Source organism: Cupressus sempervirens, chromosome 6 (assembly GCF_028749045.1).
Source record: "Cupressus sempervirens isolate cs-2001-9-10 chromosome 6, ASM2874904v1, whole genome shotgun sequence".
NCBI lineage: Eukaryota > Viridiplantae > Streptophyta > Pinopsida > Cupressales > Cupressaceae > Cupressus > Cupressus sempervirens.
The window spans coordinates 465653575-465679486 of record NC_143123.1 but is presented as its reverse complement, the minus strand read 5'-3'; the positions used below and the strand labels follow the sequence as shown (position 1 = coordinate 465679486).

At 32.4% G+C, this 25912-nt stretch overlaps 1 pseudogene; it reads left to right on the top strand.

Moving 5' to 3' along the window:
- The first annotated feature begins 17709 nt into the window (after positions 1–17709).
- On the top strand, positions 17710–25520 carry LOC149553074 (casein kinase II subunit beta-1-like; annotated as a pseudogene).
- Positions 25521–25912: the final 392 nt, after the last annotated feature.

Sequence of the window (25912 nt, the reverse complement as noted above, 5' to 3'; positions counted from 1 at the left end):
GTACAACATAATGAAACACCAATCATCATCAATGAAAGTAAGTAACCACAATAAACACATCCAACAATAGATACACCACCAACAATAAGTACACCACATCCAACAATAAGTACACCACCAGAGATACACAAAAACTACAGAGGAGACTTAGGCTACATACTAGGGAGTGTCATCACATGGCTGCTTGAGTTACCCTGGACTGATCTCTTAAAAGACCCCGGACCCTCAAGCGTTGAGTTACCCTGGACTGGTTACTATGAACCCCGGACCCTCAACATCACACATATGGAAACTAAAAAGCCCTCTCAAGAAGACGAGGCACTCATCTCATTCCCATCCTTAGTCTATACAAGCACTCAAGGCATGGGTAGATCAAATATCTCTAACTTATCTTTTTAGTGTGTTTCCCCCCATAAATTTTACTTACTAGATTATCACTTATTACATAACTTGCATTAGGTTACCCTGGTACTGACCACTTTGGGTCCCGGACCCCTATGCAAGCCACTCCCAAGTCACATACCTAGACAACCTCTCCTAAGCACATAAAAACACAATTGTGTCCCATACCACAACACCCATAAAGATCAAACTCGGTTCCTTAACAGGCAACCTGATAACAAGATGGATCAAACTAAATCCAAATACACATAAATGCTCACAAAACAAATCTCATAAGTATAAACTCCAATTTGAATCACAAGAATCATCATAACATCTAGCCACATAATAGTATCCAAGAAATCTCACAAAACCTCGGGTGTACATCCTAGACTGGTCGACATCTAAACAACACCAAAATCCAAAAAGAAATATAGACAGTATATAGAAAACATCATAGTCTCACAGTTGGATTTGATTGATAATATATTGTTGAATTAATGTAAGGTTTCAATTTTCGTTTTCAATATAAGTTTCAATTTGCGTTTCAATGTATGTTCAAGTGTATACGATTCTCAGTATTACTCATACAATACACCCGTGTATTTGTTTGAATTAAGGTTTTAAATTTCCAGTTTAATACATGTTTTCAAGTAAGTAAGTTTTTTAGTTAACCTTCATAATTAACCCTTGCAATTAAACTCATTCTTGTTCATATAATAACATATCAAGACTTAGAAGTAATATTAATCATTTATTAAATTATTCGATTACTAAATAGAAATATTTCCCAATTCCATTAATAATTCAAATGGTTAAATAGTAAATATTATTAACCATACCACTGCTGTCGTAGCCTGCGTCAGCAGCGTACGGCGCCGACAGGGGTTATAAAAAAAATTCGTTTTTTTCTTTTTTCTTTTTTTTTTTAAATTTCTTTTTTTTTCTAAATTAATTTTTTTTTTTTTTTTAAAAATTATTTATTTAATTTTATTATTATTATTATTATTATTATTTTATTTTATTTTTTCTTCTTTTTTTTTTTTTTTTTTTTAATTTTTAATTTTTTATTTTTTTAACTAAGTCAAATTTCAATAATTTTGTTTATTAGAAGAACAACCCTTCTAATAAATTTGGATAAATTATTATATATGAAAATTTTAAGAATTGTATTATAATTCTATATTCTTTATTTTATAATATTTTTCTCAACGAACTTCATAACAATATTATTTTAATATATACATATTTTAATAACATTTACGATATTAATCTGATAGGAAAAATAAATTGAACCCTTCGAATTTTCAATCCTAAGATTTTCATTTCCAAAAACAAACCCCTTCCAAATTTAAATTTCTTAATTCCATTTTAATTCAAAACCCAAATTTCAATTTAATACTAAATTGCTTTCAGAAGTAAAACAAGGTTTTCTAAATAGTTTTTCAATCCCGATTCCCAGAAGAAATCAAATCACAAAAGATTCAGAAGAAAGGTAGCAAGATTCATTCAATAAAATTTGAGAAAGCAATTTCCAACAAGCATGAAGAAGACAAAGATCCGAAAGTGTTTCTAGAATGGTTCACAAACCCTACCTTGATCTGATGCTAACAATCTGGTGAAACCCTTGCTAATCCGAACCCTTCCAAGCTTCCAAAGATTTCTTTGCTCCCCTTTCCAAAAGTGTGTTCCCTGAAAACCTGTGTGTGCAATAATGACCCAAAACCCTCTAATATAGAATCTAATTACCTTTTAGGGCTTCTGTCCCCACAACTCTAAAATAATAATTACTTTATTTAATTAATTCATTCATGCACAATTAATTTCCCTTTTAATTAAAATTATTATTTTATTATTCCTTTCATGCATGTTAAGTGAATTGTTAAATTACTTTATTTAACTTTCCACTTTACTTTAATAAATTTATAACTTTTTAAATCTCATGTGCACATTATTAAAATATCTTTATTCAAGTTCACATTTTTATCTTTTAATTAATTTTATTTTTAACTCATGCATAATTCATGCGAACTATAATCTTTATGATAATTAAATATCTTTTCACTTTTAATTTCATTTTTAGAAACTTAATTGATAAAATATTTATTAACTTAAATAACAATAATATTTAGCATTTATTTAAAAATGCACTCTAAATATATTATTATTAAATTAAATAAATATAATCACGTTCTAAATTTAAACTTTAACTTTTATCTCCAATATTTAATTCTCTCTTATTTAATTAATTCATTCATGCACAATTAATTTTCTTTTTAATTAAGATATTCTTTTATTGATCCTTCATGCACTTTAAGTGAATTGTTAAATTACTTTATTTAACTTTCCACTTTGCTTTACTTTAAATTAATTTAATAACCTTTTAAAATCTCATGCACACTTTCTTAGAATATCTTTATTAAGTTCACATGTTTTTTTATCTTTTAAATTAATCTCTTATATTTAAAACTCATTCATGCGAACTTAAATCTTTTCCATAAATTAATATCTTCTTTTCTTTTTAATATATTTTGAACGTTTTAATTTGATAAATATTTATTAACTTAAATAACAATAATATTTAGCATTTATTTAAAAATGAACTCTAAATATATTATTATTAAATTAATAAATATTATTACATTCTAAATTTAATCTTAAAACTTTTATCTTCAATTTAATTCTTTATATTTAATTAATTTCTCAATTAATTAAATATAATTAAATATTCATAATATCATAATAATTTTCCATTAAATTAAATTATTAATTTAATCTATTAATAGACTTAATTAATAGAAATTCATCAAAGACTCACAAAACAACATACGCACAAAATACACACAGGTTTAAAAAGGGTAGATAGTCTGTTACGAGTCCTCCTTGCAGGACAAGTATTATAGGCTTATGGCTAGGATTGGACTTGATCATTATCTTCCCATTCTCACCATTTGAGTATTTGTAATAGGGCACGCTCATCCTGGCAATTTAGGGAAGTCGATGCCCGGTACCTGCATCCTGCATAAAAGCCAAGCATGTACATGTATATAATATATCTAAACTAAACAGACAATGGCGAGGAGTGGTTCATCGTGTAGATCCCGACTAGCAGGTGACTACAACTCCCTCCCTTAACCACATCAAACACGTCAGACAGAAAGATAAAATAAACACACACACCATACACATGCAAGTATGGGGTAAGTATAATAATCACAAATCTAAGATCAAATGTGTACATATAATAATGCATCTCTATCAATACAACATAATCATCATTAAAGACATCATGTTAACATTTTTATGAAAGAAACCACATTTACTAACTAGGATCATCAAAATACCATTAACAACACATGAATGAAATCAACTAAGCAATAATAACCGATGCATTTGTAATCAAAGTCATGAAATAATATCATAATAATGTAAATCTAGTATCTCTAAAACTAATCAATGCATAAAATTAGCTTAAAAGAATTTGACAATGATAATAGAATGTGAACTAGGGGCAGGCACTACACTTTTAGGTTTTTTTGTTTGAAAAAAATGGAAATGATTCTCATCATTGAGTTCAATTTCCTATTTTGTGATGGCTATTGAAGAAGTCTATTTCCAATTTTTTAGCACACATAACTCAAAAAGTACAATACATAGCCATGGCATCTTATGTAGATATGGGGAATAGAGGGAGACATAGAGGATAGAAGAGCCATGGTGGGCAGGCTACAATGGACAGTAATCTGCATACATATAGTCATCAAGGAAAGGAGACAAAAATCTCCCAATCTAGCTGGCACATTACAAAACAAAAATTACATTAAAGATGAGGGATAAAAAACATGTAGACCAAGTTAGAAAGACTATTAAATTGACGATATAGTGGGATAGACATCTTGAACAATGATGACCAAATTTAGCATCAAACATCATCAAGACTAGGTGATATAAGGGATTACATGATGGCCAAGATTAACTACTATAAATACATATTACAAAGTTTTATACAAGTATTGATTAAGATCACTTTGATGATGACTCAACAATTATCAACTTTGACCCTAATGAGCAAGGTTAAGGACATCAAAAAACATATCATAACTAATAGAATTAGTTAATTAAAGATAGTACATGGAAGGTAAATAGTTTACTTAACCATATGATGTGATTAGGAGATAAGCCTAATTAATGACTATAAGACAATAAAGTTGTATGATTAGTAGTGGATGTGAAGTGTTACAATTATCATAAGAACTAGATTAAAGGTGCAAAGATTAATATGACTTCTCATCATAATTGTATGATATAAGAGAACACTCACAATCACTCAATAAGGTTTTTGGAGACACTCATCTGAACTATTGACTAAGTGATATATATCCGTTACAAGCACATAATTACAAATCAAATATGGGCAACACAAATTGCACTAATGAAGATATATAAACCTAATTACTTTAAAAAAAAATCCTATAGCTAAATTGTTATTCTAACTTAATACTATTTATTTATTGACTAGATAATTATATGATGTAATAAATTTAATATCCATCTTTTATTACATCATATTTTTGCTAAGCTAGAGATAGTAAAATAGCAAAAATTAGACTTGGAACAATCAAGTTAGTGCAAAAAACCACCAATTCACTATCATGATGACCAAGACATGATTTTCCTAGTTACAAATATCAATCTTCCTTCACTCCCTTGGCTACCAAAACATCACAACATTGGTCACAAAAAGTGTGTCATCTTCATTTATCATGGATATCAAAACTTCACTATGTTGGCTGCCACAATTGCTCCTCCTCCACCTATCATGGACATCAAAACATGGTTACAACAACTATTCCCCTATCCCGTAGCATGGCTACCAAAACTTTATTTTTTGGTTACCAAATAACCTTATTGTCTTGACCAACAGAACTTCTCATTGCATTGGTTGCCAAAACTTTGGACAACATCTCACTATATTGGCCACCAAAAGTTCTCACTATTGTGACCACCATAAATCTAAATCACTTGTCCTTCATCCTGATCTTTAGCTCCATTACACTTTATTCACTTAATGTACCATTTCAATCTCTAATAACCCAAATACTAGAATGTATGTAAATGCACAAAGAACACAAATAGTCATACTAAAAGGAAAGAAATCAGGTATCACCTTCAACAAACAATGCACCCTTGATAAATTAAGATCCTTATATCTCTAGGTCATAGAGCACAATGTGAAAAGTGATGAAATAAAAAAAAATGTAGGATTTGAACAAACAATCTTCAACAAAGAAAATCTTTTCAAGATTATTTCTTAATCTTTCACCACTCCAAAGAAAAATCATTACTAAAACTGCAACACTAAACAATAACCTTATTTTTGGAAATATATGTTGTACCTTGGGCCAAGACATTAATCTCAATGTCTATTTTACTCATCTTTCACTTTTACTACAAATATTTAGCCAATTAATATTAGATGTTATAAACAAAGTGATTTATAAGATAGCTACAAGAAGAGTTAAATATAATCCTTGGCATTGATTTAGTTCCACAATCTATATGATACAATGAATCCGATTGAATTCTCAAATATTTGTGTCGCAACTAAGTATATAAACACTCTATGAATATGCAATATATTCTTCATGAAATAAATGTTGCCACCTACCCTTTGCTACATGTGTAACTACAATGAAGCCATACTTGAGAATTGACAACATGTATATCTTCACAGGAAGTTTAAAATATTGCCACTGACTTGTTGAGTAAAAATGTGTTTGCACATAGTGCCTATTGCAACAAATTTATTAAAAAATGTGCTTCCCCCCAATTAATGTAAGGGATGAGATGTGCCACTTTGAAGAATCTCATATCATATCCAAGTTTCTTCATACCTTAGAAGACTTTTCAAGTTTGACCAAGACTTCAAATGTGAACTTGGTTTAACTAGCACGACAAAATTTTCTAGTTTGTATCCACTTTAGAGAATAACCAAGAAAAAATAGGGTCCAATATTCCATCTAGATCTAAAACAACAATAAACCAAGTTTGAACAAATTTTAAGTCCAAAATCCTCTTCAGACTCATTTCAACACACTTCAAATTATTTCTCCAAGGTTGGAACTAATAAGTTTAGCATAACTGGAGAGTTCTCGAATCTCTAAATATTGAACAAATTCAAGCCAATCTCCCTTTATAATATGGTTTACCAATTGTGTCCAAAATCATAGTTCAGCAACTTAAAGGGACAATAATTTTTTTCTAGTAAGTTCTTTTAGAAAACTTGCATGGAATTCCCCAAACAAGTCCAAAACAACTACTATGACAAGGCTAAGTTCTTACTATCAAAGTAAGCATGAAGAACCTTCACCACAATATTTATAGGAATAAGTGGTTTCATATATATGTTTTCTCTTTGTAGTACCAAAAGAGCTATAGTCAAAATCTATTCTTCTCAATGATACATGAAATAGGGTGCATCCCTAGTTCTTTTTTAGTTATTTTTGTCCTTGTCATGTTTCAAGGACATTATGCCTCAAACACATCTTGATGCCCTCTCTAAGATGGTAGGAGTCATCTTTGGATGTTGCTTGTCCTAAGGATGCCTAAGGACATATTAAGAGATGAAAATATATTAAACTTTGTTGCCCTAAACTATATTGTCTCCTATATAATTGTCAAAGTAGAATTTGTTGATTTGGTCTTAAATTTTATATTTCTATAGAAATTCTACTAAGTGTTATTTTGCAAATTCTAGACATCCAAAGTTTGTTGACTTCCTAAATGAACTTAATTTTTTGAGCCATGTAACCATGGTTGCATGTGTAACTATCAATTTTTACTAAAAATTCTTGAGATCAAAGTTTCTTGACTTCCTAAATGTGAACTAATTTTTTTGAACCTGGTAACTATAATTACACATGTTAATGTCAACCAAAAAATAATAATGTTACAAAAAGAATAATAGCAATTGAGAAAATCTATATGTCAATCAAATATTAAATTTCAAGAGAAACATAATAGCATTTGAAAGTCTTTCCATAGCTTGCACTGAGATTTACCCATTCAGAGAAAACACTCTATGTGCCTTAATAAGAACCCATCTATGTGCCTTGATGGAGATCTGACCAAAGTTATTAATGTCCCCAAGGACATCAATTATGAGCTCTATAATTAGAATGACATTAATAGGATCCTTGGCCCCAAGGCTTCTTACATCTCATTCAAGGACAGTGTTTGCCGCTTCTTCAGATACATGGTCTCCAAGAAGAAGTACATTTACACTATCAATGATGATTTCTTTGTAAGTTTTTCATTTGATCTCCCTTTTTTGAGTCTAGATCTCATCAATACCTTTATTTTTCCTTTTTCATTTTTCATTGGGTGGCCCTTTATGTTGTAGGTTGCTAAAGATCTATCTGGGAAGGACATCAATGCATTGGAGTAGCACTTAAAGAACTTGCTTTGCCCTTCAACACCATTTTTCTTCAATAACCTATACGTTCCATACAAGGAGGGTGTAGATTTTGTTCATGGATACTCTTTTAGTCTACACCATGGAAACAAAAATAACAACATTTATACTTACAGTTGAGATTCAAGACTTATAGTTGGGAAAGTGTTGCTTGTGTAGGAAATAAGCATACAAGTCTTTCCACCATAACAATGAATTAGGGTGTGAAATAGAATTTTTTTCATTTTAACATAATGAAGCCTGTGTTGGTCAAAATATTTACCAACACAGGCATGGATTTAAAATAAAGACATTTTTCCTTGCCTATTTCGACCAATTTGACCCCATTTTAATAGATGGTCTAAAAATGGGGTCAAATATACTAGTACCATGTTTGACATGTTGCAAAATTGTCCTCAATACTAAGAAGTACTCATAAAGACTCTAGATCATACAAAGACTTCCCACAATAACAATACTACCTCTCAAAAGATGCTATCACAACAAGTTAATGCTACAAAGGCATTACCCATTGTGTTTAAGAACAAAGTTAAGGTGCCCCTATTTTTTCTTAGCATCAGAATATATGGGAAGAATATTCATAGTTTCCCTAAATTGATTTAGGGTCTTCATGCAATGTCATGCCATTTCCCTCAACCTACCAACCAAATAGTGATACAGTTGGACAAAATAGAGGTGAAGATCATAGGCATATTAAAAGATGTGAGAATATAGTTAATAGTTGACCCAAAAATTTAAGATGTCATTGATATAAATGTGGTTGATATCCCAAAGACATATGGATACTCCTAAGTAGAGAATGGATGAAGTTCCTAAGGGTATGGTTTTCCACATATTTCACCTAGCTTTGGTTACCATGGAAAGGTCTCAACAATCAAATCAAAATAGATGCAAAGCCCAAGTTAAAAAATATGATTATAGAATACAATGCTCCCAATGAGGTAGCCTTCTTATAAATAGATTTAGGCTCCTACAAGGTAATGGTTTTTTATACAACTTTGACCAAAATATTAGATGATCAAGATATAGACTCCATAATTTCAATCTCAAAAGATGAGGTCATAATACAATTCATCAACTATATAATGGCTAATTTACAATTTCTAGGGGGAGAAGCTAACCCTAATATCCTCCTCCTTCTAGGGTTTTGTTAATTGCATAAAGTTAGCCATTCAGAGTTTGAGTGCTCATCATGTCAAGGAGCAGTTGCTAAGGTGTTAAAATAAACAATGAGAGTAAAGAAAGTCAATGATCCACAAAATGAACCCACAGAAAACCAAAGTATTACAAACATGTTTGATGTTTTTGAAGAGATTGAAGAGGAAACTGAAGATCTATATGCATCATATAGTGATACCTCTTTAGATGGAAAAGGTTTGTCTTCTCCTCCACTCGAAATGATCAAAGTACAAAGAGGAAGACAGTACATAAAATGCCAGGGATAGACTTTGGTAGTCCTCCATCCTAAACCCAAAGTGAAAGAAATCAAAGAATTGATAGATGAAATTCAAGATAAACAAGAAAAACATATGCTCCTAGTTTCAAAAAATGATAATGGAAAATTAGTAAGACCACCTTGCCAAAAATTACAATGGGGTACCCAAGAGACAATCCTTCTGAACTCAAGTAAAGGAAAAAATAAGGAAAAATAAGTACAAGGTTAGAAAACCCAAGGAAATCCCAATTTGGATGCTTCTCTTTGATGGTTCCAAATGCAAATCAGGAGCCAGTATAGGTATTGAGTTGATTAGTCCAAAAGCTAAGTCTTTCTACATATAATATTGATTGTAGATTTAGATGTACTAACAATGTTGTAGAATATGAAGCATTGATTCAAGGACTTCTTTTTGTGCTCAAGAAAGGAGTTACAACTTTAATAGTTGAAGGAGATTCCTAGTTTGTTATTTGACAAGTGAAATAATTATATTCCTATAATGATAAGAGGTTGCTTGCTTATAGGAAAAGGGTATGGGATCTACTAGATGATTTTGAAGCTTTGAACATAAAGTCTATTCAAAGAAGGAAAAAAATGGTAGCAAATTCCCTCGCTATTTTAGCAACTGCATTATAACTAGTCAAAGAACAAAATTAAAATGATTTTTAATCAAATTGGTTGTTGCTTCGTCTATCCCCAAAATTATCAAAAACTTTCAAGTCTTTTGGGATGATCAACATATTCTTAAATTTATTATGTGCAGCAGCCACTTTATGGGGCAAGAAATAGATGAAACTCTAGATGACATACCTAAAGATAGTGCAACTCAAGATGAAGATGAAATCTTGAATTTGAAAACTAATACTATTTCTAAGGGGATGATCGAGTTAGAGTGCATCTTTTATCAAAATGAACTATGGTTTAGTAAAAGGACCATTGAAGAGAAAGGGACTGAGGAATGTGATTCATATAATTTGGGAACAAAAGATGATCCCAAGATGGTAAGAATTGGGAAAGCATGTAGTCCATAAGAAAGGGAAGACATGCTCAAATTGCTTATGGAATATAAGGATGTCATTGCCTGGAACTATGAAGAACTGAAGACATATGACCCTTAGATTATTACACACAATATTCCACTCAAACTTGATGCCAAACCTTTCTGAAAAAGGAAATGACCTATCAATCCTACTCTTGAACCTCTAATAATGAAGGAAGTCAAGAAGTTATTGGATGCTAAGATTATTTTCCCTATGTGTCACTCTACATGGGTGGCTAATTTAGTTCTTATATGAAAGAAGACTGGGGAGATTTGTCTTCATGTAGATTTTTGCAATTTGAACTTGGCATCTCAAAAGGACAATTACTCATTACCCTCACTAGATGAGGTATTAAAAATTGTCAATGGTTTGAAAATTATGTCTTTCTTGGATGGGTTTTTAGGAAATAATCAGGTAATCATAGAAGAAGATGATAGGCTAAAAATAGCCTTTATGACCAAATGCGAAACCTTTGCCTACAAGACAATGCCATTTGGATTGATTAATGCAGGGGCTACATTTTAGCGAGCCATGGATGAAGCTTTCACTGGATTGATTAATAAATGTATAGTTATCTATATGGATGATTTGATTGTCATTTAAAGGGATCAAACTACTCACATTGCCAATCTAAGACAGGTATTCAATAGGTGTCACAAATATGGCATATCTCTCAATCCCAAAAAACGTTCATTTGGGGTCACTAACAAAAACTCATAGGTCATGTCATTTTCAAAGATGGTATCTCCATTGATCCTGATAGAGTTGAAGCAATCTTGAATTTACCATCCCTCAACAGTAAAAAAGAACTCAAGTCTTTCTTTGGAAAGATAAATTTTGTGCAAAAATTCATAAGTGGTTTTGTAGAGATAGTGCATCCCCTTAATGATTTACTCAAAAGTGGGCTAAAACAGAATAGTTTTCAGAGGTCAAGAAATCATTTGAGGATATCAATATGGCCATTTCCATGGCTCTAGTACTAGTAAGTCTTGATTACAACCCTCCCTTTAAGATATATTCCTTAACTTATAAATATTCATGCACTAGGATCCTAACCTAGAAGAAGGAGAAGGAAGATGAAAGACCTATTGTTTTTATGAGATGTCCTCTGAGAAATGCTAAGTTGAATTATTCCAACCTTGATAAATAGTCCTTTGCCTTGATTAAAGTAGTAAAGAAGCTCCACCATTACATACTAAGAAGTAAGGTGTATGCTATCATACCTGATCTAGTAGTAAAGACATTATTGATGAAAAATGAACTTGGTGAAAGATGAGGTATATGTATGGTGATATTCTAAGAATTTGATCTAGAGATCCAACCCATGAGATTAGTCAAGGGTCACAAATTATCAATAATGATAGCTGATAACCAATTTGGAAATGAAAAGAGATTTAAGTTTGAAAATGAAATAGATATAGAAGATCAAAAGAAAATGATAGTATCTAATTGACATAGGTCAAGGTGTAGTGATAGATGTCTGGTACTAGGATATTATTTACTATCTTCTACAAAATTGGTGCCCTAGTGGGATGAATAGTTCAAAATGTAGAGGACTTAAAATGAAGTGTGAATCCTATATGTTGTATGATAACAAGTTGTACAAAAGGAAATATGAAGGAATCTACCTAAAACACTTGGGACATGAGGAAGTGAAGAAAGTTCTAGAACAATTTCACAATAAGTATGGTACAAGACATGGTTTAGTAGAAGTGGCTACTCATATGATTTTAAGATTGGGTCATTTTTGGCCTGCAATATTCAAGGATACTATTGAACATGTGCATTCTTGTCATGTTTGCCAGACTAGTGCTAACCAAGAAAGACACCCAACAATGCCGTTACAACCAATGTATGAGGTGTTCCCCTTTGCAAAGTGGGGGCTAGATTTTATTGGTCCAATTAATCCACCATCATCTACTAGACACACTTATATCCTCATAGGCACATATTATTACACAAGATCGATTGAAGTAGAAACTTTTAGAAATTATACAACTAAGGTGGCAATAGACATCTTAAAGGAACACATTATTACTAGATTTAGGATGCCATTCACTTTAGTGTGCAATAACGGATCAAATTTTGCATCAGTATTCTTAACTCAATGGGCATTTGAAAATTAGGTTATTATCAAGTTTTCTTTGAATTATTACTCACAAGGAAATGGGATAGCCAAATCCAAAACTAAGAACTTGATTATACTAATAAGATGGTTATTGAAGGAGAATCTTAAAGATTGGCATACTCAACTCAAATATGCTCTATGGATGGATTGAGTAAGGGTCAAGAATGCTTTAGTGACTTCTCCATATTTGCTTGTCTATAGACAAGAGCTAGTATTCCTACTCAAGCTCAAGATTCCTATTTTGAAATTCATTAGTGGGTATGTTGAAGATGCAGACAAAGTACAAATCATATTGATGAATCTTTTAGAGATGGATGAGAAATAGATAGCTACATTGGAGTGCATGGCTAAACATCAAGCTATTATAAGAGATGGTTTGAAGAGAGGGCCACAAAAAAATCCTTCAAGTTTTCTGACATTGTTCTACTTTGGGATAAGGTGAGAGAAAAACCGAGCAGCCACACCAAGTTCCAAGACTTGTGGATTGGTCCTTATCAGATCACAGAAACTCTTAGAGAAAATATATTTAGGCTTAGTTCCTTATAGGGGGAATTAGTTCTATTTCCAATCAATGGGAAATTTTTGAAATATTATTTTGAAGCCTAGGAGAACCAAAAGAAAATTTAGTTAGTTTTCATTTTTTGCAAGTGTGTTTTCTTTCAATTGTGGGTTTAGTTTAAAAATTGTGTCAGTCTAGGGTGTACGGTGCACTCAATTTTTTTATCTTGAGATATCTTACTAACTACTCTTTTGGTTTTGATTTTAGGAAGAGGTATTTCTTTGTCAAAACATTTGACAATTGTGTGTCTTATACCAACTGAGGAAAGGATATTAGTTGGAGTAATAAGGGGACTTATAGTCTTGAATTCAAGATTCTAGACCAACAATTTATCAACACTTAGAAAATTTAAAGATTGATCATCTCAAGTGTTCTCAAACCAAGATTGAAAGCATCAAGGGATGATCCAAACTCCTATTGGTTCAAATAGAGGGGTCTTCTCAAAGGGTTGCTAAGATCCTTGTTTGGCGTGAGAGTTTCTAAAAAGTTCTAAAAGAGGAATGCATGGGATGTTCACCAAAGATCGAATCCAAGATATGACACTGATGTCCTAGCTACATAGTCTAGACATAGTTAGGATATAGAAGAGAATAAAAGAAAAAGAAAAGAAAAGAACGATGTTAAGACTGAAGGATTATAAAAGATCTAAAAGGGGTAATCTGATAAATAGATACAAATGAAAACATTGCTTCATCCAAGAATCATATGGAGACATTATGAACTACATGGAGCAATCACCTAAGGGATTACCAAGAAATTTAAAAAAAAAGTGACATCTTGCTAACAGCCCTTAAACTAATTCTCTCATTTGGTCAAGCAAAGGATTGACAAATGACCTTTGTAGAGATTCTTGATGGATGTGCCAAGAAGGGTGGAAGATTGTTTCCAAGTTGTATGAAGATTTGGATTGATCACATCCTATGATATCAAAGGAAATGAATACACTAAACACACACTGAGCTTGGAGGTTTTGGATCCTAAAGTTTTGACTATGAAGTCATTCAAAATTTTCTTGGATTGTTCAAGATTCATTTGGTGTTTGACACACATTGAAAGAATGTTTGCTAATGAATAAATGCCTTTGTAATTTCTTCCTTTTATTGGGACTATTTTTTGTGGTTGCACAATGCATGCCCCATTTCCAAATCAAAATGGGCACCTCCTACTTTATTTTGGGCTTTTGGACTCCTAGTCTAGGATCTAAGCCATTTTGAGATCAGCCCTAGCCCTTAAGTCATGTCTAGGTCCTATTGGTAAAACCTAAAAGCTAGAAATTCAAGAGCCTTAAGAGAAACAAGCTAAAAATAAAGAAATTTGGCATATTAAGTGCAACACTAGAGGTGCCCTAGTGTGCCCAAAATATCAAAGGCTTTGCACATTATTAATGCATAGCTGTGTAGTAGTGCAGTTGCGCCTAGAAACTTCTTTAAAAAGTCTATATAAGTGAAGAGAGGTTCCTCGCCTCCTCACTTTGCTCAATCACTTTTCTTTGCATGCCTCCTATGTTGCTTCTCTACACTACATAGACCTCTAAGATGATTGAGTCTTCCTTACTACTACCTCCATGACTCTACCACATCTACCTGGTGCACCGTTTTCCCTTTTAATTTGTGCCAAACACAAAAACAAAAGTCCAAGGATTGGTTGTACATTGGTGCACCTAACTTGGTGCACTAGTTTGTACCTAACCCTATATTTGAAAAAAAAAAAAATTTCAAAACCTAAAAACAAACAAAAAGAATATTTAAAAAAAAAAACAAGTATTGGTGTGCTAGTGTGCACCTATATACATTAAAAACTTCAAAAAGCATTATGAAACAAAACTAACCTAAACACAGTGAAAAATATTTAGGTATGCACTAGTGCACCTAATGTGGTGTGCTAGTGTGCACCTAAAGATTTCAAAGAAATTTTAATATTTGCACACTAGGCACACCTTTCAGGTGCGTCTGGTGCACTTTTTTTTGCATTTCAAGGTCAAGAATAGGGATTTCTAGTACTTTCAAGGCATCTAAATTTTAGGGTTTTGTGCAAGTTAAGTTTAGGGGGTAATTAATTTATTTTTCTTTAATCTTAGATTAATGGATGTCATTTTTGTGCAGATATAATGGCATCTTCATTGGGCAAGAAAATGGCTCCAAAACATGTAGTCTTCAAGTTCCAAGGCATTCCTCTAGCAAAATCAAGGTTTCATGATGATTATTCTGAAATTAGAGATACAAAGTGAGAACATGTAGATTTGGGAGAATTCTTGAAGATATGTAACAAACCTAGTGAGAGATTTGCTATGATTTTTGATTTGATTCATTCGGGTTTAGTGAATGCAACATCTCTCGTGGTGTCAATGCAATCTTTAGAGCTCATCATGACACTTGCAAAACACTTTGTCCCTAAACAAAGGGTTTTTAAGAGTGTTATAGAAGAGATCATTCTTGATCTATGACCCAACAACATTAAGAAAGTATTCCATCTCCTGAGGGTAGATCAATTTATCAAGTTAACCTATGATGTAGCAGAGAGACAGTATAGAGAGCACTTAGAAGAGGCTTTTGAGATCATCCAATCCTCTTAGCTTATAGAGAAGAATCCTCTAGGGATGACAACTAGTAAAGTGGACATGACAAGGGGATATATGAAGGAAGATATGGGGTACTCAATCATACTTTTGAGTAGAGTAATGGGTCTGTTGGCAGCTGGGCACCTAATTATGTTCATGGTACATTTTATCAAGACTATCTTGATGATGAAGATGCCATTTGACTAGGCCACTACTTTGAGTGAAAATTTGTGTGAACAGTTGGAGGTGATAAAGGACAAAAGGAAGTTCTACATGATTTCCTAGGTGCTGTACTTATTAGCCACGAGGGTGACAGACTACCTAGGGCTATACAAAAGAGGTAGTATGCAGGTTCCTAATGCTTGAATATATATTATCTATCCATAATTGGTGAAGAAGAGACTCTTGGGGTAGAGCAAGAAATACAGAATTGTTAATGATGCCTTCATATTCACCATAATTAGATTCATAAAAGTATATTATGCAAAGAGGTTATCAAATGATGTAGTGGCATAGATAACAAAACTTGGTGCATATTACATTCAATTTAGAACATTCACATATCTAAGGGTAGCAAGTACCATAATCAATCTGAAGTGGCTTCCAAGGTATCCTAGTGACATAATTGTTCTCTCAGAGATTGCTTGACAACTCTCATCTACATACAACCTGGTTACAAAAAAATGTAAATAGTGTTGGACATAGCCTCTAATCCTAGGATTTTTTCAAGTAAAGAGGAAGCAAGATATTCCTTCTTTTTTGTGTGAATGAGATCAATATCCTTTGGAAGAGTACAATTTTCCATGGCCATGTTTTGATAATATTGGGAGAGCACAATATCTAGCAGGAAAAGAATTCACACATGAAGAAGCTATTGAAGACCATTGGATGAATTCAACAAATAACTATGATGTTTGTATCAGGGATTATTGTAGGATGACTTTGTATTTGGTAAAAAAGGCCTTAAAGATCAAGATTCTATTGCAAATATTGCAAAAAAACTCAGTAGAGCTGCTTAACCCTTTGTTCAATGAAGATAAAATTAGGGAATAAATCTTATGAATGTTGAGGTTGACAGGGAAGAGAATGATGATATTAATCATTGGGAAAGGCACGTCATCAAAATTACATAAGATTGGATCAAGAAACCATTTAAACTTGATCCAATACTTGAGACTGTGGTTTTTCATGTACAAGCTTGCCCATGCAAAGGTAGAGGGAAGAAAGTCACCATCCCTACCTTTGTAGCTTAGTCACCCATTAGGCCTGAAATGGCATACCAACTTGATAGACTAGTTGGATACTATCACCCTTAGGAGAGAAAAGGAAAGGGCAAAAGAAAGAGGATTTCTCCTGAAAGAGCTAAAATAGAAGAGGGTGAAATCCTAGCACTTCCATAGCAACAAGAAGAAAATGTGCAAGGGCTAGAAGATATTGGAGCTTTGCAAGTCTAGATAGACCCTCAAGTGCCACTAGCTATACCTAGCCAAGCAAAAATAGAGGTTGAAATTCAAGAAGTTTCTCCTCCTCGGTAGGTAGAAAAAGTATCCCCTTCTGCACCTAAGAAAGGAAGAAAGATTAAGACTCTAGTCAAGAAGAGGAAAAGGGTGATCAGAAGGGTAGTTCCTTTCCCATCTATTTTGGAACCTATCCCTAAAGGGGAAGAAGAAGAAGAAGATGAGGATAATCTACCTTTAAACAAGAGAACCCAGCTAGCCAGAACCATGAAACTAGAAAGGAGAAGAAGTTCCACTACTAGACTATCACCAATTCTAGAAGAACCTCTATAGATAACTACATTAGAGGATGAAATGCAACAATGGATTGATGAGAAAGATGTAGAGGGAACTGACATATTTAAGATGTCAAATTTTAATTTAATGCCCGTAGGGATAGAATTGATGGGAGACAAGATCTGAGATACGCTAACAAATCAGCCCCAACAAGAAGAGTGGACCCAAATGCCCCCAGAACACAAGGTCCTGAGCTTCCTCCTCCATCCCCATTTTAGGTTAGTTGTTCATAAAGGCTTTGCTACTCCCTTGCCTCTAGGTACCATAGAAGAACAAATTCAAAAGGAGTAGGAGGAAGAACCACAACAAATATCAACTAATGAAGTGTCTAGGGAAGGGCAAATGGTTCAATATCCTTTGCAAGCTCCCCAAGACACCGAGGTAAGAACTGTGGGCTCCATGAAAAGAAAAACTATAGAGGAAGAACCTTCACAAAGGGAAAAGACTCTAGAAAAGAGTGATAAGGGCAAAGGGGTAGAAGAACAAACTCCATCATCCTCAAGAGGTGGGCCTTTGGTGGAAATGAGTCCCAACATGGTTACACAAAGAAATGATAAGTAAAAGGCCACAATTCAATGTTGATCAAGAGGATATGATGGAGTTGATTGAGGTTCTAAGGAAACCTGAGTCCCCCTCAAGATAGGCAAGATAATTGGCATTCATCAATAGTGACTAAAATCAAGATTTATTCGTGCAAGTGGCTATCCCTTCTCCTAATTCAAAAATAGAAGATTTGGGTCAACAAGATTATTATATTAGAGAGGTTATGCTCAGGAGGCCCACACTAGATACAATCAAGTTGATGGTCACAATGGGGATGAAGGAGGTGTTTAGAAGTTTGGAATAAGAAGGGGTAGAAATGATGACACTTCATAGGAAAAATGATATCCTAAAAGGATATTTAGCTAAAGTGGTTGGTTTTTTGGATCCTGAACACCCAAAAGATTCTTTAACTGTAGTACTTGAAAGGAGAGATAAGGGAGGAGTGAATTTGGATCAATTTTTGAATGTCTGTTAGCAATGGTAGGAAAGTTTTGAGGAAAAGGGAGTTCTTATCATCCAGGGAAATCTCATGCTACTACATGCTATGCAAGAAAATGTAGATAAAATGGTAGCAATTTTGAAGTAGGATTTCAGTATCATGGATGAGGTACATGCATGGGGTAAGGATTTATAGGTAGAGATTGTTTATAGATGTATATACAATAGAGGAGTTAGATTTAATTGGTGATTGGATTGAAAAGATAGCAGATAGTAATAAAGTAATGGAAACATTACATGTAGAGATCCATCGGCTCAAGGATCAAGCTCAAGAGGAGATTTTGCAGGTATAGAAACATTATAGTGATGCATGTCTCAACATATTTGAAGATGACACACAAGAGAAATTGATGCTAGTAGAGGTAGTGGTAGAGAAATTAAGGAAGATTTTTGAAGAAGCTTCTAGTGATGAGGATATTTGGAAAGCATTTAGAATAGAAGAAGCCTTGTTAGAGCTAGATACCAAACTTGAGGATTTTGTTGAGACATGTATAGAGGTAGATAACTAGAGGCAAAAGGTCAAGGATAAATATAATACCTTTGATCTACTATATGTAGCCAAGTTTACCAAGATTATTGAGAAATTCAAGGACAAGTATCTAGACATAGCTCTAGTATGAAGGGTGACAAAACCCAAATGCCAAAATTTCATTTTTGACACTTGGTAAAAATTTTGCATTTTTGGACCTTTGAGGTGTGCTGGTGCACTGGTGGACAGGTATTATTTTTGTCACAAAGTGTTGGAAGATTTTTGGAGAAGTTAGAGGTGCATAGGTGCACTTTTTCTGAGGTGCACTTTTCTAGAGGTGCACTGATAGTTAACTATCAGTTCCAAGATTAGAGCTTTTCATGCATTGAAAACACAATTTTGATAGTAGTTTAACTCTAACTAACACCCAATGAAGGTTGAGCTTGTATTTTTGACACTTCTAGACACTTCTACTTCAACTAGAGGCTTTTTTCTTCTTATCTTCTCTCAATTTCTTTGTTTTATGACATGTAAAGGCTCATGCATCCAATTAACAAATATAAAAATGGATGAAGTCCTACTAAGCACCAATTAAATTTTTAGTTTATACATAATTAGTTTTTTTATTAAATTAAAATCATATTATCACATGAAGATATCTCTCATTCTCAACACAAATTGAGGAGATGATTTCTTATAAATAAAGAATTGTAATATGTAATCAGGGCTGCCATTAGTTTGCAATAATATTATTCTTTTGGTGCTCGCATTTGGAGTGTGGTGATTCTTTCCTAAATGTGTCATTGTTTTGTGAATTTATGTTCATGAAATTTTGATTGAGCCAAACGTTTATTGCTTTATTTTTGGTTGTGTGATCTCTTTTAATTCTGGTGTTTTCTATGATTTAACAAATTTTGTTAATGTATCTAGCTCGAGAAGAAATTACCAAACTGTGCCTGCATAACTATTTGTCTCATATGAGTGCACTTTCTATGGCCTTGAAAATTGATGAAGAGTGAAACATCCTATGGTTATTAAGTTTCCCATAAATGATTGCACTAGTGGAATCAAGGAAGCATTGCTCCTATTTTCATTGGTTACTCACCAATTTCTTTGAAAGCTTAACTAGTAGACATGTTCTTTTCTGTAGCTTATGTCCAATAGGATTTTTTCTTTCATTTTATTTGCTTTACTAACCCCTTGTTAATTTAGGAATTCATATTAGTTGTATTGTTAGATTGAATTCATATAAAAAATAAAAAAATACAAAAAAAAAGTTCTTTTGGGTGTTTATTTTGAAGCAATGAGTAGATTCTACATCTCATCCAAAATCATTCAAACCAGCAAAGGCCTCCTCATGAACAAAAAAATTTATCTTCAACTAAGTGGATTATATTAGGTTGTGAGATCACCTGGAACCTTAGAGTTGGTTCATGAGATTGATTTTTCAAGAGGAGTTCAAAAGAATTCTTGCCATTTAGCATCGTGCATAACGATAGTTCAACATTGCATAAAAGGATAATGATGTATTTCATTAACAAATGAACTTATATGTGATAATTCTTATTGGGTTAAAGTAAAGAATAATCTTCTATGTGTGGCAAAATTGAATAAAATTGTATTCAAGGTGGAATTTATGAATGGGAAGGTTAAATTGCTAGATTGAAAAGGAAATATGGTTGGATCTAGAAAATAAAAAAAAGGTAACTTATTCTATCTTGATCTCAGTGAAAGTTCCTATTTTATTGCTCAAGTAGAAGAAAGATGGTTATGGAACAAAATATAATTTCATGTTAGATTTGATAATTTGGTTAAGATAAGAAAACATAGAAGAGTAAGAGGTATTCCTAGCTTGAGGAAACCTTATATGGGTCTATGCAAAAATTTTCAAATTGGTAAGATGGGAAAGACTAGTTTCAAAAGTAAGAACTATCATTCTAAAGAAGTCTTAGAGTTGGTGCATGCATAGTTATGTGGACCTACTGGAATAGAGAGTTATAGTGGAATTTTTTTTTTTCATTACTTGTGTTGATGACTATTCTAGAGTGATGACTATAATGTATCTAAAAGAAAAATTTGAAGCTTTTCAAAAATTCAAATGGTATTTGGCAAGAGTAGAAAAAGAAACTAGAAAGAAGTTGAAATGTTTGAGATTAGATAGAGGTGGTGAATTCATCTCTTAATTAATTCAATGAATTATGAATTAAAAAAGGAATTAAAAGATAAGTATCGACCCCTAGTACACCTTAATAGAATGGTATAGTTGAAAGAATTTAAAGTTTATTAAATGGATGTAAAATCAATATTCTTGAATCAAATTCTTGATGAAGAAGTATACATTAAACAACCTCAAGGTTTTGTAGATCCTAGCAAAAAGGACATGGTCTACAAGTTACAAAAAGCATTATATGGTCTGAAGCAAGCTCCTAGGGCTTGGTATGAAAGGCTTCATAACTACTTAATACAAATTGGTTTTCAGAGAACAAATGATAATAGTAGTCTATATATCAAATAAGTACTAGACAAAAAGATTGTGTTGGCAGAAATATTTGTTGATGACACTTTATTCACAGGAAATGATGACTTGTGAAAAGCATTTTCAGAAGAAATGAGTAAAGAATTTGAGATTTCTATATTTGGAGAGATAAAATTCCTTGTTGGATTATAGATTCAAAAGAATAACGATGGTATCTACATTACTCAATCTAAATATATCAAGGAGATACTAAAGAAATTTGGAATGGAGGATTCAAGACCACTTGGAACCCCTATCTCTACAGGTCATAAACTTCCCAAAAATGATGAATCCAAAGAGGTAGATCAGACCACATACAGATCAATGATTGGAAAAAATTGTAGTGTGTAGTGCATACAAGGCCTGATATTGCTTTAGCAGTCAGTATGGTGGAAAGATTCTTAGCAAATCCCAAAGAATATCACATGATGGCAGTCAAAAGAATCATGAGATGTCTAAAAGGTACTAAAGAATATGGTTTATGGTACAAAATAGGAGCAAATTCGGATTTAAAAGTATTCAAAAATGCTGATTGGGCAGGAAGTATTGGTGACAAAAAAAGCACCAGTGGTAGAGCATTCTTTCTTGGTAAAAGACTAGTGTCTTGGACAAGCAAGAAATATAATTGTATCTCTCAATCCACAACAGAGAAAAAATATATGGTAGCACCAGTCAATTGTTCTAGTATTGTTTGGTTCAAACAATTGTTGATAGGAATGAAGATAAAGATCAAGGATCCAATAGTTATATAATGTGAAAACACTAGTGCAATCAATATATCAAAAAATCTAGTAATGCATACCAAAACAAAAAAACATTTCTATAATATATCATTTCTTGAGACAATTGGTACATGAAAAAGAAGTCAAATTGGAATATGTAAATACAAAAGAATAAATTATAGAAATATTGACCAAACCATTACCTAACACTAGTAAATTTGAACTCAAATTTCAACAAATTTTGGTCAAAATTTTGACCCAAGTTGGATGAAATTTTGACCAACCTATAGGTTGGTCAAAATTTCAACCAATACATTTGTTGAAAATTTTTATTTTTTGCTAGTGCTGATTTGTCATTGTTGGTTGAAATTTTCACCAATGTTTGGTCAATTTTTTTAAGAATTGGTGGAAATTTTGACCAATTCTTGGTAGAAAACTATCAAGAATTGGTCAACATTTCTACCGATGTTTGGTTGAATTTTTTTAATAATTGGTGGAAATTTTGACCAAGTCTTGGTAGAAAGCTATCAAGAATTGGTCAAAATTTTCACCAATGTTTGGTCAATTTTTTTTTTATAATGGGTGGAAATTTTGAACATGTCTTGGTAGAAAACTATCAAGAATTCGTCAAAATTTTCACCAATGTTTAGTCAATTTTTTTTTTCTTATGTTGTATCAAGAAATTATTTCTTATCCAAGCCATTTAATTTACAAATTTTAAATCTCTACAAAGATAAAGTTGGAGCAAGAAAAATTTTCTTCTCAAAAGTGTCCTCTAATTATAAAGTGTCCATTCCATTATCTATTCAACAAACAAGACATGTCTAGTTTAGTAGATAATGGAATGAACTCTTTACAATCAAATGACACTTTTGAGAAGAAAAATTCTCCTTCTCCAACTTTATCTTTGCAGAGATTTAAAGGGTTGCAAACTAAATGGCTTGGATAAGAAACAATTGTTTGATACAACATGGAACAAATGGACATTTATGCATAGGGCACCATCAATTATGTGAGTGATGCAGATGCAACCAAATTTTTTGGGGTCAAAGACACCAATTAATATAAGGTTTCTAATCTCCACAAGGTCAACATTGTGGTTGTAAGGGCTATGGAGAGGGCACTTCTTCATTGTTTGCTTCATCATTGATTAACTTGCACCACAAACCAACAGTCTTCATCTTTGTTGTGGGCTGAGAAATAGATATTAAATAGTGTACCATATCACCAATGATTGGTCAAAAACTAAGTTGTTTAAAAAATATATAGTAGGTGAATCCCCCAAGGAATGTGGGTGAAAGAGCTCATTATAAGTAGCAATTGTCCCATGAGTTATGTCATAATAATTAGGTATCCATCCAAGATCAGTAACCTAGAAATATCCACTTTTCTGATCATATTTCACTAAATTATTTTTGTCCAAGATAGTTGCAACCAAAAATATATGTTAACATTAATAGTTCAATTTTTAGAAGAACTAAAAAATATCATTGAAGTAAAATAACATCATACTGGTGTTGCTCTATCTACCCTCATACACAAGAACAAAAGCTCCATATTGTGCAAATATTATCACATTGTTCTATTTTTGGCTGATAAACATTATCAAATGCAAGCTTTCCTACCATTAGTGCCAACCAAGAAAACCAAGAAAGCATTTAAGGAAAACTTGGAAGTAATTGAGGAAGAGGAAATTGATAATTCTGCCACCAGTTAACATGAAATTGATTGTGGCATTTAACCATGGCTCTTGTGGGATTCATTAGATAGTGGTTACCCCCATCTAATTCTAGTTTAGGACTTAATTTTCTTTTAGGCATAGACAAACAATGTAGGAAAATTTAAAAATGATGAAGTAAAAAGTCTATTTGATTGTGCTAAATTATTGCCTTCAAGAAGCACCTCAGACACACATTATTGTCGCCTCTTGAAAACCTTGAAATTTTTATAGATGCTGATAAAAATCCAAAAATGACCACTAAGAAGAACTGAATTAAATTATTGGTTCCATGCACATTGTTGTCTAGACACTAACTGATGTTGCACAGTTTCTCTATGCATTATTTTGGGCCTATTTATTCTTAGGCTTGCCCTAATTAAGTATCCCCTTCCCACCATCTAGCTTGCACAAGCACATACAAAATATCATCAGATCTTTTGAATCAATTTAAAATCTAAACAATTATCATTTATCTTAATTGTTGATCAATTATATATTTAAAAGCTTATTCAACATCTTAAGATGTGCATCCATATGCAAGTTTGGTGCTTACTGATTCCATCAAAAAGGTGCATACTAGGATTTAGTTTGGAGCTTACTAATGCTTACTTTCTGTTTGGAGCTTTTGGCTCATTTTGTTGATCATTCCAATCAAAGTGATACAACTCCAAATATTCATCAACATTGTAGGAGCTGGGAAACTTATTAAATCTTCCTTCATTATAATAAATCTCAATATCATTTGTTTTTCATGATGTTTATATGAAGTCCATTCATTGCATTTTGACAAAGTTACTACATGAAATTAGTTATATGAATGATATGCAACACCTCCTTTTGTATTTGTTTAATTTTAAGTATCAAAATAAAAAATGACTGCAGTCTTCTATAATTTTTGCTTATAGATGATATATTAAACAAGGAATAGAATGAGTTGGTGGAGTCTGGTGCTGAGATGCTTTATGGTTTGATCCATGTCCGTTATATTTTAACAAGAAAGGGGATGAATTCTATGGTATGATGTGATCATAAGTTAGTTGAACCTAAATAGGATTTAGGTGCTTGTGCCAGTTGAATATGATCCTTTTCTTGCTCTTGATATTACATGTGGAGCTAGAGAAGTACAAGAATGCTGATTTTGTAAGGTGCCCAAGAGTTTATTATTTAGGTCAGCCATATCTCCCAGTGGGCTAGTTAGATATTCCACAGACAAGCACAGTGAAAATTTACTATCCAAAATGTGAAGATGTTTACTATCCAAGGTCCAAATATCAAGGCAATATCCTTAATAAAGCATGTTTACATAAATTTTAGTCTTTAAAAAGTCATACATTTATAGCATGAGTAAATGGTAATTTCTATATGTTAGGGTTTTTATTTAATTTCATATATAATATTTTCATTTTTTTGGGCTAAATCTATAATGTGGAGGCATTTTAACAATTTTCCTTTTGAGAGAAAATTAGTACTTTGAGATACAAATATGCATCACTAATGGTGTTATATGCCCATATAATTTCCTCAACTAAGACAGATACTGATGGGGCATATTTTGGAACAACATTTCCACATCTTTTTTTGATGACATATGGACATGTAAAGCCATCAAAGCTAGTGCAGAGTTATGTTCCAAAGATATTTAGGTTTAAAATCCACAAAAGTGCTAGATGAGCCATTGCAGAGCAATATCCATAAAGCATCTAGGTTTAAAATCTACAAGAGGGAAGATAATCAATACATAAAGGTGTAAAATGTAGTTGGTTGTGACCAATGGCTCTTAATGAGGGGCCTATTCCACAGATTATTTTCATTTGAATTCTTATGGTATAAGTTTATTGTGTGTCACCTACATTATTCCCATGTACAAAATGGTGAAATCATAGAGTATTTGAATTTTGACTTTTGGCTATTTGAATTTTACCTTTATATTGTGTAAACAAACTTGATTTTCTAAAAGGATTAGTTTGTGCTAAAATATTTTTAAACCTTTTTTTTGAGAAGTGGAGAATTAATATTCATGTCAATGACATGATTATATCACAAGTTAGTTTCAACATGCTTATATCACAACCTAATTT